This window comes from Dipodomys merriami, unplaced genomic scaffold, assembly GCF_024711535.1.
Source record: "Dipodomys merriami isolate MVZ:Mamm:240054 unplaced genomic scaffold, mDipMer1.0.p SCAF_1322, whole genome shotgun sequence".
NCBI lineage: Eukaryota > Metazoa > Chordata > Mammalia > Rodentia > Heteromyidae > Dipodomys > Dipodomys merriami.
Window position 1 is genome coordinate 70,476 of NW_027202630.1, and position 18,456 is coordinate 88,931.

Consider the following 18,456-nt stretch of genomic DNA (forward strand, 5'->3'; position numbering starts at 1 on the left):
GCCTGGTCCCAGCAGGTCTACCCCTTAACCTGAATACCACGTGAGTGCTACTGTTCTTACCCCTCTCTCTGCTCTTTTCTGGCTCTTTTCTCTCTCTCTTTCCTCTTTTCCCAGCTCTCTCTCATTCCCAGGCCTTTCCCAGCCACGTGGAGTGCCAACCTTGCCTGGTCCCAGCAGGTCTACTACCCCTTACCTGAATACCACGTGCGTGCTGGTGCAGTTCTTACTCGGCTACCTCTTTTTAAAAACCTAACAGTTTCCTCATGTTATTTATAATTTAAGGAAGCTCAATGCCAGACATTACTATTTTCTGTAGTTGTATGTTACAAGATCTACATTCATTCCCATGGAATGTTTTATTTTTGTTGGGTGTGGTGGTCCTTGTACTAGGGCTTCAACTCAGGACCTGGTAATGTCATTTCAGTTTTTTGCTCAAGGCTGGGACCCTTCCACTTGAGCTACCTCACTGCTTCTGGCTTTTTCGTGTTAACTGGAAATAAGACTGGGTAGGTTATGGAGGGGGTATGACTGTGATACATTGTATACATGTATGGGAACTTCACAACCTCCTCCTTGTACAACCAATACTTGCTAATAAAAAGAAAGATAATTAGAGGTCTAATTGTTCACAGTAAGTTTCTTGTAATTTTCCTTCTTAAATCTTTCTCATTTTTTTCATGCTAGCATGTGCTCAGTGCTGACCCTTAGCTCTTTTTCTTATGGCTAGTAAGTACTTCAGCCACAGCTCTAGTTCCAGTTTTTGCTAGTTAATTGGAAGAAAGTAACTATCTGATATTTGTGCCTAGGTTGTCTCTGAACCTCAGTACTCAGATCACAGCATCCTGAGTAGCTAGGATTACAGGTGAGAGCTACTCAGATCCTTGTTGTCTCCTAAATTATCCCATGTCCATTTCACAATGGCAGTCCATTTCCATGGTTCCCAGCTTTGCAGCAAGCGCTTAATTATAATCCAACACCAAGTCTAACCTCCACCACAGATGCTATTTTTTGTGTCATACTCTGACTATAGACACCCTTCTCCTGGCTGATGCATTGCATCAACCTAGATGGCTCTCATACTAGGCCACAAGGATAGAAAGCCAGGAAACACTAGCTTAGAAGCTGTTAAATCAGAGGAGCAAAAAGATATCATAGTGCATTCTGCTGTGATATTATTCTGACTTAAACAGCCTTGTCATCTATTACCGTAGCTTTGACATCACATTCTGAGTAGTGACTGGGTGTAAGCTGGTGTGTCAGAGCTGACTATAGTATTGTCCTGAGCCTGTGCAGACTGAAGAGACAAGCCAGTGCCAGTAGCACACACATTGGAATAACAAAGCAACCTATAGTTAGGCATTGCCATTCTTTGTTCTAGAGTAATGAATGAATGACTCTCTAATTTCTTGACAAGAAATTCCTGCAGACCCATATGCAGCTGCCTCATCAGAGCAAGTAAAGAGCCTGGTGCTGCCTGGAGGAAACACTGTGAGAAGCTGCCAGAAAGCATCTGTTTACTGGACTCATGGGGCTCCTCTGTCCTCTAGAATTAATGACAAATAAGGAGCAAACACCTCCCCCTCTAGGCAGACATACACAGGAAGAGCATTGCCACGGCACAACAGGGGACTCCCAAGACATACACCTGATCTGTGCTGTCAGAACTGAGAGGGTTTTTTTTTTGGGGGGGAGGGTCCGGTTGTGGGGCCTGAACTCTGGGCCTGTGCCCTGTCCCTCAGCTCTTCAGCTCAAGGCTAGTGCTCTACCACTTGAGCCAGAGCGCCACTTCCGGCTTATTCTATTTTGCTTATGTGGTGCTGAAGAATCGAACCCAGGGCCTCAGGCATGCAAGGCAAGCGCTCTACCACTGAGCCAACTTCCCAGCCCCAGAGCTGAGAGTTTTTAATGACACTTCATCCCACAGTGCTCTCTAAAACCCTCATCCCAGCCCTGCTCATTTCATGTCCCTGACAATGTTTATAGGCATCCCACATCCAGACTGAAGATGTTCCTTCATGTTTGGAGTAAGTCTGATCAGACTTTATATGGATCCACTGCTCAGTCAGGACTCTCGATCCCTCCCATCCCCTTTTTGATACTGTCTGTCTCTTGACCTATTCCTGTCTTCTCTTTTCAAGATTCAGTCAGGGCCGGGTACAGGTGGCTCACACCTGTAATCCTAGCTACTTAGAAGTCTGAGATCTGAGGATCGTGGTTCAAAGCCAGCCCAGGGTGGAAAGTCCGTGAGACTCCTATCTCCAATAAACCAGCAGAAAACCAGAAGTGGCTCTGTGGCTCAAGTCATAGAGTGCTAGCCTTGAGTTGAAAAGCTCAGGGACATCACCCAAGCCAAGCCCAGAGATCAAGGCCCATGACTCAAAATAAATAAATAAATAAATAAAAGAATGCAAAAACATATAAAGCTCAGAATGGCAAGCAGCTGAAAACAGGATGGGATAAACCAACATTATCTATGACAGTTTTCAGATTATGCAGAGAAATGCCTGCATTGTTGGAGCCCAAGCCCATCTGATAGCTGAGTTTTAGCTGGCTGGCATGCCCATGATGCCAGGTAATGGTATTCACAAGTTTTGTGATATTATTGGATGACACCAATAGGCTTCAAGTTGGGAACCTGAAATTTTTCTATTGATCTAAGAGGAGAAATATATCAGGACAAGAAATGGGATTAACACAATGCCAAAAGCAAAAGGCCATCCAATCCAAGGAAGACAGAATAACTCTGTCTCTGAAAAGATGATTCTCTCAAAGGAATCCTGAGCTGAGCATGGTGGTCTATGTTTGCAATCTCTGAATTTAGGAGGCTGAGTCAGAAGTTAGGTCGAGACTAGCCTAAGTTCCATGCCAAGAGAAGAACACAAAACCAAACCTCATCTTACAAAATAAAAGAAGGATTGGGAATGTGGCTTAGTAATAAAGTGCTGGCCTAGCACATACATGAAGTCCTGGGTTTGGTTCCTCAGTACCACATAAAGAGAAAAGGCTGGAAGTGGTACTGAGGCTTGAGTGGCAGAGTGCTAGTCTTGAGCAAAAGAAACTCAAAATGAATGGTGTTAGGAAAAATGTAAAATTAATGAAATAACATCTCTCTCCCTCCCCTATATCCCTTCCTGCTTTCCTCCCTCCCTCCTTTTCTCAGTACTAGGGTTTATACAAAGGATTTCATGCTTAGGCAGGTGTTTAACTCTTAATCCACACCACGGCCTTTTTGTACTTTAGTTTTTAAGTTAGGGCATCCTGTTTTCTTCCCATCCCAGGACCAGCCTCCCATCTAGCTGAGATTATTGGAATCAGCCCAGCTTGATGATTGTGATCAGATCTCACTTTTTGCCTGGGTTGGTCTTGGATTGCAGTCCTCTCAATCTATGCCTCCCAAGTCGATGGTACTACAGGAGTGATCTATCATGCTTAGCCTTTAAAATGATCACTTAGAGCTGGGCGCAAGTGGCTCCTGCCTGTAATCCTAGCCACTCAGGAAGCTGAGATCTGGTTCAAAGCCAACCAGTGCAGGAAAGACCATGAGACTCTTATCTCCAATAAACCACCAAAAAACCTAAGTGTTCCTGTGGCTCAAGTGGTAGAGTGCTAGCTTTTAGCTGAAGAGCTAAGGGACAGCAGCACCCAGGCCCAGAGTTCAAGTCCCAAGACAGACAAAAAAAATCACTTAGGAAGATAAAAAAAAAAAACCTCCTGAATTCTCACATTTATTTAAATAGCGGCTGCCAGTCATATTTTATAAAGCACTTATGGGGCCCATGAAGTCTTTTATTTTTAAAATACAATAAAATAGTACTAGAGCAGTTGGGATATTGTTCTGCCAGTAACACTACTGTAAGAGCCTCGGAGGGAGCAAGCAAGCCGGCTACAGGCCAGCGCCGCCACCGCCGCTTCTTCTGAGCAACAGTGAGAAGCAGCAAGCAGCCATGGCTGGGGCACAGGCTCCTCAGGCCAGACCCTGCAGTCAGGGAAGCCCCTCCAAATCCCTCCAGTGGCTGACCTCAGGCCTCAAAGGCTCCAGCGCCGAGCTTCCTGGGCTCATCCCTAGGCTGGAGGTGCAGTGTGAAACAGCAAAGGAGTCAGCGAGACTCCTCCAGTGTCAGGGCAACCAGGCAGGAGTGGAGCCAAATGGCCAAACTTGCAGCAGCGACTGCAGCAGTTGTTGCTGCCTCGTGCAGCATGGGCCAGGGCTCCTGCAGCTGCTCAGGCACAGCCAGAGGCGGAGAAAAACTCCAGGATTGACACAACCCCCTTCCACCCAATCGGCCTAAGATCTGGGAGCTGGATCTGGAGCAAAAGGAGAGGGGTTCAGATGGGTGTTGGAGGCATAGGCCTACAAAACCCCATCTGAGCACCTGTGTGCCCTGAGGGTGCATGCAGGCATGCATTCTTTCCTTCCAATTTATTTATTTTTGTTGGTCGTGGGGCTTGAACTCTGGGCCTGGGCGCTGTCCCTCAGCTTTTCAGCTGAAAGCAAGTGCCCTACCACCTGAGCCACAGGACCACTTCCAATTCTTCTCGGGGAGGAAGGGACACCCCTTCCTCCATGCTGGGCAAAGGTTCTGCCCCCGGTGCAAGACTCAGGTAATGGTTTGCTCAAAGTACCATTCCTGCTTCATCTACTTAACCACGTAGAACAATGCCTGGAGACTCCCCCTATGTGTAATCACCTGTGCTTTACCTACTTTTACAACCTTGATTAGTGGAACTGCTCCACATTTGTTGACAAGGATTAGCTTTTTCTGTTTAAACTCTCATTGCCTGTGCTCCCATAAAACTGTTTAACTCTCTGCCCCTGACTGAAGATTTACTTCTCCTGCTTGTGTGCTGTATATAAGCATGTGATGTTTCAATAAATTTTGTCTATACCCACATGGTGTAGTCCCTTCTTGCCTATACCACACATCGTGTCCCCAGATCCCACTGTGGAAACAGCAACAAATGGGGTTATGCCAGTCAATGCCTCTGACATCTCCCCCCTTTTTTGTTTTTTAAGTACAACTGTAAGCAAGAGATCCTTTGCAGGAGGGATTTGCAGAAACTATTTTGGAATGTAGACAGCAATATCTTGACAAGACATAATGCAATCGATCTGTAGAAACACTATGTTTAAAACTGTGCCACCAGGTACGAGGGTCCAATTGGTTTAGCACAGATGCAATTCCCTCAGCCAGACCTTCATATCCCACCCCAGGGAGTTGTGCCAAGAAAGTCTCAATGACTTCCTGCTGTAACTAGTGGATGTCCCAAGTCAAATTTCCTTGCAAGACTGGCAGGTGGTAGTGAAGTCCCTGCCAAGTAATGTTAGAAGTGTTGAATCAAGTAGGAGTGATGCACAGTTTATTGAGCTCTAATCACACTTGAAGGTTAGCTGTTTCTGCAGATCAATTATCTAGTCTCCCATCCACTGCACCCTGTGTTGCAGTGTGTTCAGACGGGAATCAATGTCCTGTTTAATATTGTGCTGATGAGTCCATAGCTGGTGACAGTCCAGCCACTTCTCTACAAAGTCCTTGGTTTGGATGGAGGAATGCAGGGCCACTCCAGCAGTCGCAGCAGTCATGGTGATAGCAATCATTTCAAGGATCACAGCTACACTCAGACCCAGGAATCTCCTAGTTCTCTTCAGCAGTTGCTGGAAGACTCCTTTCAACAAACCAACAGTGGGGCTCTCCTGCCAAGGTCGGGTGAGGTTAACAGGCACCCAGACCCCTAAGCGAGATCTTAATATCAAGAGAGACTGAGAAGGCATATTAAAAGAAATAGTATGATTTAAGCATGTAAAGAGTCCTGGCTGCGTGGGTTCTCATTGATTGACACTGTCCCTGTGGGCTAGTACATAGGAAAGTTTAATACAACCCTGTACAGTAGAAGAATGGTTCCTGTAAAATGTATAATTTGCCTCATGGGCCCTAGTAAAGTGACCAATCCAATTCTGAGTTGTATAAAATTGGGTGGCAAGTTTTATAAATGCCACTGCTCAGGCCCTAAGTGTCCCCTGAAATTTATATGTGGCCTACGAGGCACAAGGCCTCCATCATGTCAGGTGAGCAAGCCAATGGGTTCTACATGATTTATAACTCCATTGTATAGACGTCACCGTCAGAAGAATTATTAGTATACCAATCACCAACATGCTTTTCAGAATAATTGTCAATGAAACATCCATGAGGACCTCAATCTATAAATGAGATGTTATCATTATGCTGTATAATCTTTCCTCTAGGGTTTTGACACTGAGACCACTGAATAGAAACATAAACCCAATTCAATAATTAATGTCCTGGCATACTAGGTTAGGTGGTTGCCCAGTCTTATTTGTATAAGAATGATCCTGACCAATAAAATTTAAGGAACTTGTTCTGAATAGCCCCATATGATTGTTGATCTTATCATCAGGCAAGATGTATGCCCATACCTGTCTTCTGGTTGGTAAGCAAGGTGATGTCCCTAAACACAGTGGTAAAGACTCAAATCCTAAGGAAATAATATAAGGTATTCCTTCCTCACCTGGATGAGTAGGGTCTGCATGATCCCATGGTGGCGGAAAATACGTGCTGTCATTTGTATACGCCACCGGACCTTGGTCTAGCTAATCCACTAATTTTAACAATGGTGGGTGAGGGACATAGGCCCAATATGCATGTTCACTGCAGATGTATTCACAAGCAGTGCAATCACGGCCAAAACAGATATTCAGGTATTCTAGGGGTTTTTGTACTGACCAGGGTGGCTTCGGTCTTGTGTCAACACCTTATTCTGACCCCATGTTGGTGGGGTCAAGCTGGTTTTCTTAAGATAAGGATGATGGCTTCCTCGGGACTTAAAGCTTAGGTCTGCGAAGCTGCGTACTAGATCTTCTTCCTCAGGGTTGTGTTGTGTTGTTTTTGCTTCTCTGGAGGTCGGATGAGTCAAAAAGGGACCCAGATGTTGCCAGTGGATCCATCTGGAATGATAGAAACACTGTTTTCCCTTATGGGGCATTACTCTTAGTCTTCATTGATTAAATTTTTTAAACCATATGGGAATAGATAGTGAGGTGGTGCTAGAGGGATAAAATGCTTTTCAGCTTTAGTGAAAGGATCACTTTGAGTGAAATTTTAAAAATTTAAATAAGGTGAAGGCAAAAGTTTCCCTTGGGGATTCCCCTTTTTCGTTTTTTTTTTTTTTTATAATTGAAGCTTAAATGTTTTATGGGTGTGTAAACAGTTGGCATTAGTCTACACAGGTTGATTAAAGAAGTTTTCCTAGGGACTAACTTTAGTAAACTCCCCTAATATTTTTCTGGTTGTACACTGGCTTTTATAATATGGTGTGGGGTAGTTTGTCAAGGTGACAACTTTTTACTAATTACATTTTATTCCAAACTAGAGTTTAGACATAATTTTTTAACTTTTAATAGCTGTATGGACCCTGTTGGGGGGGGGGGGCTATAGCAGCATAGCCTGTTTAGTACTTTGGTTTGTAAAAGATTTAAATAGTCTAGGATGTTTAAAGGTAAGATCCATAAGAAGTTCCACTTGTAGGTGTTCAGTGGCAGTTTTGTAATTGACAAACAAGTTATAAAAGCAGAACTAACAGTTAGTGATTACAAATTGCATTAAGGCAAATAGGGTGGTTGAGTCCAAACAACTGCCTGTAGACATCCTGGTATCTAGGCTGGAGATGGGGGCATTGTACCCAGCTTCAAGGCCTGGAGGTGGGACAAGTCTTACCTTGAAATTCTAGGAAAACATTACCTCCCCAAATGGGCGAAAGCATTGTTTAGCTCCTCAAATAGCCTAGGTGGGACAGCCCATCCTTTGGCATACAGATGTTTAGTGTAGCTCCTGGTGCTTAACTCTCTACTTAAGCCCTTATCTTTGAAAATTTAACATTTGGTCTAAATCCTGATATAAATGATCTTTTTAGTAATTATCAGACCACAATTTTGTTTTATTTTGGTGTTTATACCAATGTTTCTCTGCTTACCTGGGACTTATTTGTCTCAGTTAAATTTGAATTTTCTCCTTCCTTGTTCTAATTAATACCCTATCTGTTTACTTTCGATCTGGTCCTAACAATTTCATATTTTATTCTTAAACAAATTTATTTGGTTAGTGTCAGCCCAGAATTTACTGCCAATTAGGGTCTTAAGCACATACAGAGCAGTTTGGATTTAAGCTATTCCCCACATTTCACAAACTCAGCCTTTTACAGCCAACTATTACAAATGGTTGACAAGTTTTTGCCCAGTTATGCATGCTTATAAACTAGCTTGCCATGACCTCCAGCTCTGATCAATTTTAGAAGAGCCAAACATTATTGCCAAAGTCCCAGCAGTGCCTCTTTCTATGTTAGGGTAAATGCAACCTTGACATTTCCCTTGGTCACTGGACTTGAACTTAGTGCCTGAGTGCTGTTTTTCAGCTCTCCAGTACAAGGATTGCGCTTTGCCACTTCGGACTCCAAAGCAACTCTGCCCACTTTTTTGGCACTCTGCTGGCTAGTTAGAGATGATAATCTTTCTCTGCCTGGACTGGCTTTGAACTGCAGTTTGTAGATTGCTCACCTTTGGTCCTCAGCTCCACCCACATCTGGGCCCCCTCCCATTTCTGGAGTTCCCTCCATACAACTGGCCTCTCCCTCTCTCCACCCAGACCCACCAGAACTCCTATCTACCTCACTTCCTTTTCTCTCAGATACTTCTGCTACCAGGATGGTGATGGAGGTCATGTGCTCCCTCTTGGGGGAAATATGGCTCCTCTAATAAACCTTGTAATCTTTCTCCTTTGCCTGCCTGCCTCTGCATGGTCCCATAGGATGGATGTGTCTGATCCTCTTTCATTGGTGGCTCCATACTGGGATAGGTTCCCCAGTGCATTTGCTCCCCCTGCACCTCAGAAGGGAGTTCAACCAGCTTCCCTGGGACCTATTCTGAGATCCTTCACTCCAGTCACCAGAGGACCATCAAGGTAACTTCCTCCTGACTGAGCGCTCTACCAGCCCATCCAGCCCCACTAATTAATTCCCACTCCAGGGTAAGTGACAAGTTTGTCCGAGGTCGGGGTTTCTGATTCCAATATCAGTGGTAAGGCCACCTGAGCCTTTCTGGGCTAACTGAGCCCCACCCTCACCATCTGACCAAAAACTTGGCCAAGTGCTAGAATTAGCCACTAGGGGCCTACCATGGCCCAAGGACCCACCTTGGACCAACATAAGGACAGTCTCCACTGGTGGGGCCACCACCTATTCAGGAGCCAACCTGCACTGTAGAGGACACTCTACTGTAGGCAAATGGCTTCAGGTCACTTACCATGGGAAGGACACTAAATTTCTTTACATTAAGGCCACCTGGCCTTGGAGGGCTGTTGGTTCCCCATCAGTTAAATTTGGCCCAGATTTAAAACTCCACTTCTGAGAGTGCTTGAGCAAGTACCTCTCTCTCTCTCTCTCCCCCTCCCCTTAAACTCTCCCTCTTGCCAAAATTACCTGCTTGTAACCTCTTTCACAAGTATTTCATATGCTAAACGCGTTGGTTAAGCCCTGGAAGAATGTAACCAGTAATTGCTTGTTTCTACTCATTAGATAGAAAATGGGTGAGTTTAAGTCTAAACTCACCGAAATAAAGGCCAACAAGTTTGGATATTACCAAAAGTGTATTAATCTTCTCTCTAGCACTGAGCAAGTGGTGGATGTGCCAAATTGGCATCTTGGTACTTCAGCTTGGTACTACCCCTTCCCCCTCCCCTGTCCTGTGGTGCCATTATGCTAGGCCAAGTGTATGTTCCTATTGCCTCCTGTTCATTTGGTTTCTTGTTGGCAAAGTTTTGTATTTTAAACTGACCACATGGTTCCTTCATAATTAGAAAAGTAGTTCCACTAAAATTTCAAAACTTTAAAAGTCTATTTTAAAATCTAAGCATGCTCTATAATCTGTGCACAAACATGTCTGTCTGTGTCTTATTTGACTATATGTAAGTGATTATGGTTTCAAGGTTACTCTGCCTACTAAAAATCTTTGTCAATGGAAGCTGTGAATTAATCTAAATTGCTTTAAAACTTTGTGACCTGACTAAGCCAAAGAAAAAACAGGCAGTTTTAAAAGACCTTGGAAAAGGACTTAAAAAAGACAATGTCCTTTACAAAGTAAATGAAATTGGTAACTAAGTTGGCTGTGAATTATGTCATTCCTATGTCCATCTATGCTAAGAGTTAACTATTGTACACTGACCATGGCTAGTAAACTAAAGCTAAGGGTTTCATTCTCTGTTTTCTCCCCTGTGTGCCGATCAACTTCAATTAAGATCAAGGGAGCAGAGTGACTATGCCCAGGCACAGCTGCCTAAACCAGTGGCACCAGCCTGCAAAAGACAATGTAAACCAGGTCTCTAACCAGTATATGTAGAAATATTGCAGGTTACCAACAGGAGGTGCAACAGTCCATACATGCTGGGAGATGCCACAGTCTCTCTCAGACTCTGGCCTTGCTTCATCTTACATGACCAAAAGCCTGTTAATTAAGGGTAAAACACAAGCCACATTAGATATTTGGTTCTGTAAATGTTAATCGCCAGAAGTTAGACCATACAGGGTGTATGAGCAAAGGATAGAAATTGATTTCTATACTATTTTACAATTGGAGGTAAATTCCTAAATGTAACTCAGACTGCAGAAAAAAAATATGGCCACTCTTTCTATTCACTGCCCACAGGACAGCCTACAGGCAAAGAATATACAGCCCAGTGTTTCAATGATGCATTTAAATGCAAATTAACATAACTTCACAAAAAGGATTTAAAATGACATCCCCCTTGTAAAAATTTGAGAAGTTGTGGGGAGTGGCTGACCTCCCAGACAAGTTTAAAAGATAAAATTTTCCTAAAGGTTTATTTCAAAGTAAAAAAAAAAAAAATAGGATTATTCAGGTTTGCCCCTAAAGTTTTTTGTAACAGTTGCCGGAAGGCCCACAGTAAAAGATAGGACACGTTTGTCAAATGTAATTTAATAAGTAAAACCATGCTTATAAAACTACTTCCAATGACCATCTTTGTTGCTTTTAATTGGAGTAAAAGTTGAAAGACCCCCGGCGTGGGGTGTCCTTCAATCAGAAGAGACCCTTCCCCAAGGAACAACGAGACCACTTGTGCGGATGCAATCAGCAAGAGGTTTATTTGGGCAAGCCCTCGGCTCCCAGGTGCACTCAACCTCGAAATCCACAAGGTTCGGGTTGAATGTCTGAGAACCGGTTACACGGGTACCCGGGGCGACATAGTCTATCGGGAGACTTGCGCGCCGAGTGCTTGAAAGCACCCTCTTTTTATGGACAGCAGAAGCAAGGTTACAGAAGCAAGATGCTTGGTTACAGAGTATTGATTGGTTAATTTCAAATTACGCTCAGGGTGGGGATTGGTCAGGTTAAGCTGGCCAGATGGGGCAGGTGGGGTTGGGGGAAAGCTGACGTGTCGGTACTTGCCCCGGCAAGTCTGTGCTGGTCGTCATGCACCGAAACTGTTCGTTCCCTAATTTTGACAAGTGATTTATTACCTCCTGACCTACCCTGCCATTATAGCTAAGTTTTACAGGAAGGGACGGGAGGGTCGGCTATTTTTCAGGAATGTCTGGTTTTAGGGCATGTGTTAGAGTCATGCTGAGGTCTGCAGGCGGTGACTCAGTGGTTAATGACTTGCCTGCGTCCTGCTTGCTCTCTTAGCTATGTAGGGGAAGGGGCAGTGGTTTTTCTTAAAGAGCTCAATGGATGAACGTATTCTGGGGTCTGGGGTCTTTTCATTCCCCCATTTTCTTTTTGCCTGAATGAAATCCTTCATTCAACTGGAGATTCCTCCGTTAATTTAAGTTGATGATATTGTTGGGTTAATACTAGGGCCTGCACGACCGATAGGCGGTCCTGATTACCACTCCTGTTTTGTTAGCATAAAAACAACATTCTTCCTTTAAGGCTACACATAGGCCCCCTTCCTTCTTTCTTTACAATTCCTTTCCCAAGGCTTTCATTACCACCCTCTTTCTTTACAATCTCTTGACCATCTTTGTGGCTGTAGTTTAAAACTGCCCAATTTTCCTTTGGCTTGCGGAACCTTTATCTTAGAACAGCCTTAAGGCACCACCGTGATGCAGAAGCTTGCTAGATTTTAAGGCTAAGAGTATTACCTCTATTGATAACACACTCAGGTTATTACCATATTAGAGTCAAACTAGGCTGTGAACATAGAGTGGATTTCCAGTTACTATGCACTGGAGTGCCTAAGACAAGCAAGCCAGTGATATCCTTGTCCCCAATATCCACTGTGGGAAGAGAGGGTTTCTGGATATCACCCAAAAGAATGTCCCACAAGATCTTAGATTTAGCAGCAGTCAACCATGAAGCAGACTTAGGTGATGGAATCAAGCAGGAGTTCCTCCAAGTGACTGTCAGGCCGTCAGGCAGCAGCAGCAGCAACCGGAACAGCAGGGTCTCTCAGTGGCTCCAAGGGACTGTTGTCACACCTCATGCTGGGCTGTAAATTCCTACACAGACTGGTTAAAGATACATTGCCTAGGCTTGGCAGGCTTTGATCCTGCTGGTTTTTAAGATCTTTTAAACAATAGCTCAGGACAATTTACCAAAATCACAACTTTTTACTAACCAGATATTTTTGTAAATAGACACAGAAGGCAGTTAACACTATTTTTTATGCCCTTATTAAAAATTATTTTATCTATTTCGCCTCATTTTTCAAAAACTGACTCTGGACTCTTGATCTTAAAATGGGGGTAGAAGGGCGAAGGTCCATCTTCTGTAACTTCTTCAAGCTGACTTTAGGGGCGTTGATCTTACCTAGCCAGGAGCCTATAACCTTAGCCTATTTTACAAAGAGGCCATCAGGGTTAGAAGTCATTAAGAACAATATTTAACTTTTGACAACTGCACAGACCTTTTTTCCAGCTATAGCAGTATAGCTTGTTTAGCACTCTGGTTTGTAAAAGCATCTTTCTGGATGACTTAGGAATGTGATCTTTAGTAACCCTAACACAATGCCTGAGTTACCTTTGCAGGCCTTTAGACAGATATCAATAGAAACACACTCTCAGGTTTACAAACTTTTTCCTGAGAAGATGAATTTCATGTAACTGGTGTCAGCTCAATATTACTGCCAATTAGAGCTTTTGGCACATAAAGGGGTTAAGATTTAAACTACCCCCCACATTTTATAACATTAGCTTTTTACTATCACAGAGGACTGGCAAGTTCCTGTCCCTTACAAGGTAGTCATGAACATTAGGCATGCTTCCAAACTATCTTCCTATGACCTCCCGGCTCTGATCAGTTTTGAAGGGCCACGCACAAATGACTCTAGGATCTGACATTTCTGCCATCCAAGCAGTGGCTTACTGCCTCTGGATGCTCCACCATTGCTTTTTGTCCCAGGAGTGTCTTCTCTACATTGGGATAAATGCCTCATTGGCATTTTCCTTAGCTGGTTGCTGGACTTGAACTCAGGGCCTGAGCACTGTCTCTCAGCTCTACAGCTCAAGGCTAGCACTCTGCCACTTTGAGTCCCAGACTCGGGGCTTGAATGCTGTCCCTTAACTCTTCAGTCCAGGGCTAGTACTCTGCCACTGTGAGTCCCAAAGCATTTCTGCTTGCTCTTTCAGCACTCTGCTGGCTGAGTAGAGGTGACAGTCTCACAGGGACCTTTTTGTGCCCGGGCTGGCTTTGAACCGGTTTGCAGATCAATGAGTCTTACAAAAGGCCATTTTACTCCAATTAAAAGCAACAAGGTGGTCAACATAGAAGTAGCTTTTAAGCATGCTCTTACCTGAAACTTATTAAGAGTCAAAGTTACATCTGACAACTTGTAAGAATCCTCTGTGCTTTGCTTTGGGCTTGCTGGAAACTTAAAAAACCTAGAAGAGCAAACTAGAATAGCAATTATTTTGATAATCCTAATTTTTTCTTTTTTCCTTTTTTTTTTTTTTTTGCACATTGAGGCCAATGTCAAGAATGATTTTACATTTAAACTTTATATCCAAAAATCCATTCCCTATTTTTTTAAACCTCTTATTAATCACCTTTAATATTTTATACTTTAGTTTTTATTTGCATTTTGAAAAGATCCCTTGAAATCTTGAGGCCAAGTGTCACTCATTGTCTCTTGGCTGCTTGTTTTAAAACAGACACACATTAAGATTTTTAAACTCAAATGACAATTTTCCTTAATGCAAGAATTACAGTCACCTTTACTATACCACAAAGCTAGATTTAACATCTTTATAACTTTTTAAAAACATCCTAATTGCAGAACATAATTGAAAGTAAGCCACATTATACAAATAACTTTTTACCCTCTTTTTAAGGCCTTCCTAATTTTAATGTTAACACATCCAAGGGAAAGTTTTAGTAATACTAATCAGATCATCACATCATTCATTTTAACCATCATGTTTTCAGTGCCTATCTGCAGGGAAAAGAGACAGAACAATGATGGGCCACTTGGCCCCTCCTATGGAATAGGCAGGCACACACCCAATCTGACTCTTTAGGGTTAGATGAACTGCGTTTGTGCCAGTTTGCCTCATCATGCTTGGACTCCTCCCAGGGCCTGTCCCACTGCATGACCAGCTGAACTGCACTTCTGCTTGTTCACCCTTCACCCCTAAAGATAGGTCTTCTGTTGGTTTCTAAGTTTTTCCCCGTCTCTTCTCTTGGTTCTCAAATGAAATACAGTTTTAGATAGAACAGGTAACATCTTTGACAGTGTTAAACTAACCTTTACATTTAAATTTCTAATTTTTATCCCCAAATTTTAGCCAAGGGAATTAGACCCCAAACAGCCAATGCATTTTTGTTAAGCCAGATAACTTGATTACAGTATAAACAGACTTATGCATTTTAAAATATTAGTTTTTAAAATACCAGATTTTCTAATTTGCAAGTTAAAGAACCTTTTAAAAAGCCATTTAAAACAATGTGAAGATTTTTAAAAATTTTGGTAATGTCCAAACCTCATAACCTTTTGAAATTTAAATTTAAATCACCCAATTGTTACAGCATGCTGACAATTTTTTTTTTATCTTTGAACACGTTCACAGACACACACAAAACACACAGATCTTAAAGCGCGCAAAAATCAAAATCAGTTGTACGTACACTTTCTAAAGGTTTTAAACAAAAAAATTTAAGACAGTATTTCTTTTAGAACTAGGTACCTTTGTTGTGCTTCATTTTCACAGAGCTTGCTTGTTAGCAAGGCTTATGAATCTCTTCTGAGTTGGAGGAGGGCTGAGGGAGGGAGTCACCTAAGACTAAACTGGCCTGATTTTTTTTTTTAACCCAATTTTAGACAGAACTAGCTGAAAAGTCCAATCCAGGTACACAGCCTTCTACGCCCTCACCTGTCCTCCAGCAGCCTCCACTGGGAGAAGGTGCAGCCTGAGGCTTGAAGGGAACCAAACTAGCCCAGTAACCCTTCATGCCTCGTGGGGAGGGTGGGCATAGCAGGTCTGTGACTAGGCCCAGCTGGAACTTTTATTCCCTCAGAGATGTTTAAATAAATAAATAACAAAAACACAGATAAACACAAAAACCAAGGATCCACATTTAAAACTGGTACCAATTCTAAAAACAGAACTAGACAAGAACTGAAGGCTGAGTTGGGGACTAATGGGCCCCAGTTTATCCCTACCGGAACTCTGTGCTGTTCCCACTCAGCAAGCTGAATCCAGAGTCTGCTGGGTGAGCCTGCCACACTCACCCAGAACTTTCCTACCCCATAAAACAAACACACTAAAGTTAACAAGACAAACATGTGGCCACAAAGACAGAATCAAGTCTCAGTGAATAGGGCGACATCTCACCACCATTCACTTACCAGGGGACTCAACCCCCCTACTCACCTCCGGAGGATTTTTCTCTTAGAGTCCTGCAGACGTTGACCCGGGGGTCTTCCAAGGCAGAGGCGAATTCCCAGTCATCTTAGGGCAAGGGAAGGAAGTCCCTAGCGGCCGTTCCCTCAGACTGACAGGTTCTCCCCCACGCTCAGACCCCCCTGAGCCAAGGCCCGAGGCTGAGATCTAACTGAGGCCACCTGCAGATGGTCAGTGGCAATTTCATAATTGACAAACAAGCAAGTTCCCAAAACCTGACAATCTCGGCTCAGGCTGTGACTTCCAGTGATCTATAGTCAGACTTAAGGGGGTTGTTAGTTGCTGCCCCATCCCTTTAAGGACAACAAAACAGACAACAGAAACAATTAACACTAAACAGAAACACAAAAACAGACAGGCGCCAAACAGAAAAAGCGACTTCAGATGGGAGTGGCCGACCATGGCTAAACTCCCGGGAAGGAGAGAAAGCTGAGGTTGGGAAATTGGAGAGGGAAGGAGTGGGGGAGAGAGCTGAGGGGCAGATGGAAGGGTTAAGGGGGTAGGGATTTGGGGGGCCGGGGTAGATAAGAAGGGTTTCATCCACGGGGGAGGTTCTAGAATAAGAGCTTCCCAAGTAACAATATAAGGGACCTGGTCTGGGTGTCCGTGTGGTCCCGGGTCCATAACTTTGGCCTTGATCTGTAAGGCAATGGTTAGGTTAAAGGTTCCTTCACGTGGCCAGCCACAGTTGAAAGTGGGCCATTCTGATGAACAAAAAGTTATCCATTTTCTTTTTTTTTTTTTTTTAACTTCTACTGAAAGATTGTGAGCTGATGTTTGCACATCCCTCCAGTTCTGTAAAGTAAGGTTAAGTGGTGTCGCGACAGTTTGTCCCATTTTAAAACTATTAACGAACACAAGAACAACAATACAATACAGGCAACACTTAGCTTCGCTGCGCGCTGTTGCTAGTAAACCGAAAGCAAAACCTGGCAGAGACCTGTGTGGTTTTGAGGAATGTTACAAAACTATTCACAGTAGCACACTCTCCCAAAGTTTCCACAACGAAGGCAAAGACAGCAGATCAACAGGAAAACAAACCACAAAGGCAAGAGCAGTGCGAGCAACCAAAATTCTACAACAAACATCACAATTATACTGGTCACGCTACTTTTTCACTACGCTGTTTTGACAATAAGCCAAAGGCAAAAACCAGGCGGAGACTGTTTTGAGAGTCTCCCAGAGAAATCACGCGTCTAAAGAGGACTGAGTTCCAGAAAGCAGATGGGTCACTGTTTCAGACCCCGGATGGGCCACTGTTTCAGGCCCCGGATGGGTCACTGTTTCAGACCCCGGATGGGCCACTGTTTCAGGCCCCGGATGGGTCACTGTTTCAGACCCCGGATGGGCCACTGTTTCAGGCCCCGGACACCTCCAGGACGTCTCCTGGGGGCTGCGGTCGGGAGTATGAGCTCGTCAGCTCCTCCACGGGTCCGCCAGATGCAGACGAGAACGGCCGAACTCACCAGATTCGCAAGCGCACACACAGATTGACTTTAGACAGTACACAGACAACACACAGACAACACAGAGACGCTGGCCAGCTTACCTCCCGAAAATGGGTCGGTGGTCCCTGGGTGGGGGTCTCTATCCCGGACGAGCCCCCAGATGAAAGACCCCCGGCGTGGGGTGTCCTTCAATCAGAAGAGACCCTTCCCCAAGGAACAACGAGACCACTTGTGCGGATGCAATCAGCAAGAGGTTTATTTGGGCAAGCCCTCGGCTCCCAGGTGCACTCAACCTCGAGATCCACAAGGTTCGGGTTGAATGTCTGAGAACCGGTTACACGGGTACCCGGGGCGACATAGTCTATCGGGAGACTTGCGCGCCGAGTGCTTGAAAGCACCCTCTTTTTATGGACAGCAGAAGCAAGGTTACAGAAGCAAGATGCTTGGTTACAGAGTATTGATTGGTTAATTTCAAATTACGCTCAGGGTGGGGATTGGTCAGGTTAAGCTGGCCAGATGGGGCAGGTGGGGTTGGGGGAAAGCTGACGTGTCGGTACTTGCCCCGGCAAGTCTGTGCTGGTCGTCATGCACCGAAACTGTTCGTTCCCTAATTTTGACAAGTGATTTATTACCTCCTGACCTACCCTGCCATTATAGCTAAGTTTTACAGGAAGGGACGGGAGGGTCGGCTATTTTTCAGGAATGCCTGGTTTTAGGGCATGTGTTAGAGTCATGCTGAGGTCTGCAGGCGGTGACTCAGTGGTTAATGACTTGCCTGCGTCCTGCTTGCTCTCTTAGCTATGTAGGGGAAGGGGCAGTGGTTTTTCTTAAAGAGCTCAATGGATGAACGTATTCTGGGGTCTGGGGTCTTTTCAAAGTGACTGTTTGTAAAAAAAAAAAAAACAACTCATTGATCTGTCGTTCGAAGCCAGTCCAGGCACAGGCAGACTAAAGTCCCTGTGAGATTGTCATCTCTAATCTGCCAACAGAGTGCTCAAAGCTGAGTTGTTTTGGAGTTTAAAGTGGCCAAGTGCTAGTCCTGAGCTGGAGAGCTGAGGGACAGTACTCAAACCCTGAGTTCAAG

At 44.1% G+C, this 18,456-nt stretch overlaps 1 long non-coding RNA gene across 4 annotated transcripts in view; it reads right to left on the reverse strand.

Annotated features, from left to right (window-relative positions):
• Window positions 1-5,159: 5,159 nt before the first annotated feature.
• Window positions 5,160-18,456, reverse strand: part of LOC138825027 (uncharacterized) — a 40,619-nt gene continuing 27,322 nt past the window's right edge. For all 4 annotated transcript variants that reach the window (XR_011371298.1, XR_011371299.1, XR_011371297.1 and 1 more), the window contains 2 exons: window positions 6,744-6,964; window positions 5,160-5,692 (listed from right to left, as the gene is read on the reverse strand). This is a non-coding gene — a long non-coding RNA (uncharacterized lncRNA). The remainder of the gene's footprint in view (window positions 5,693-6,743; window positions 6,965-18,456) is intronic.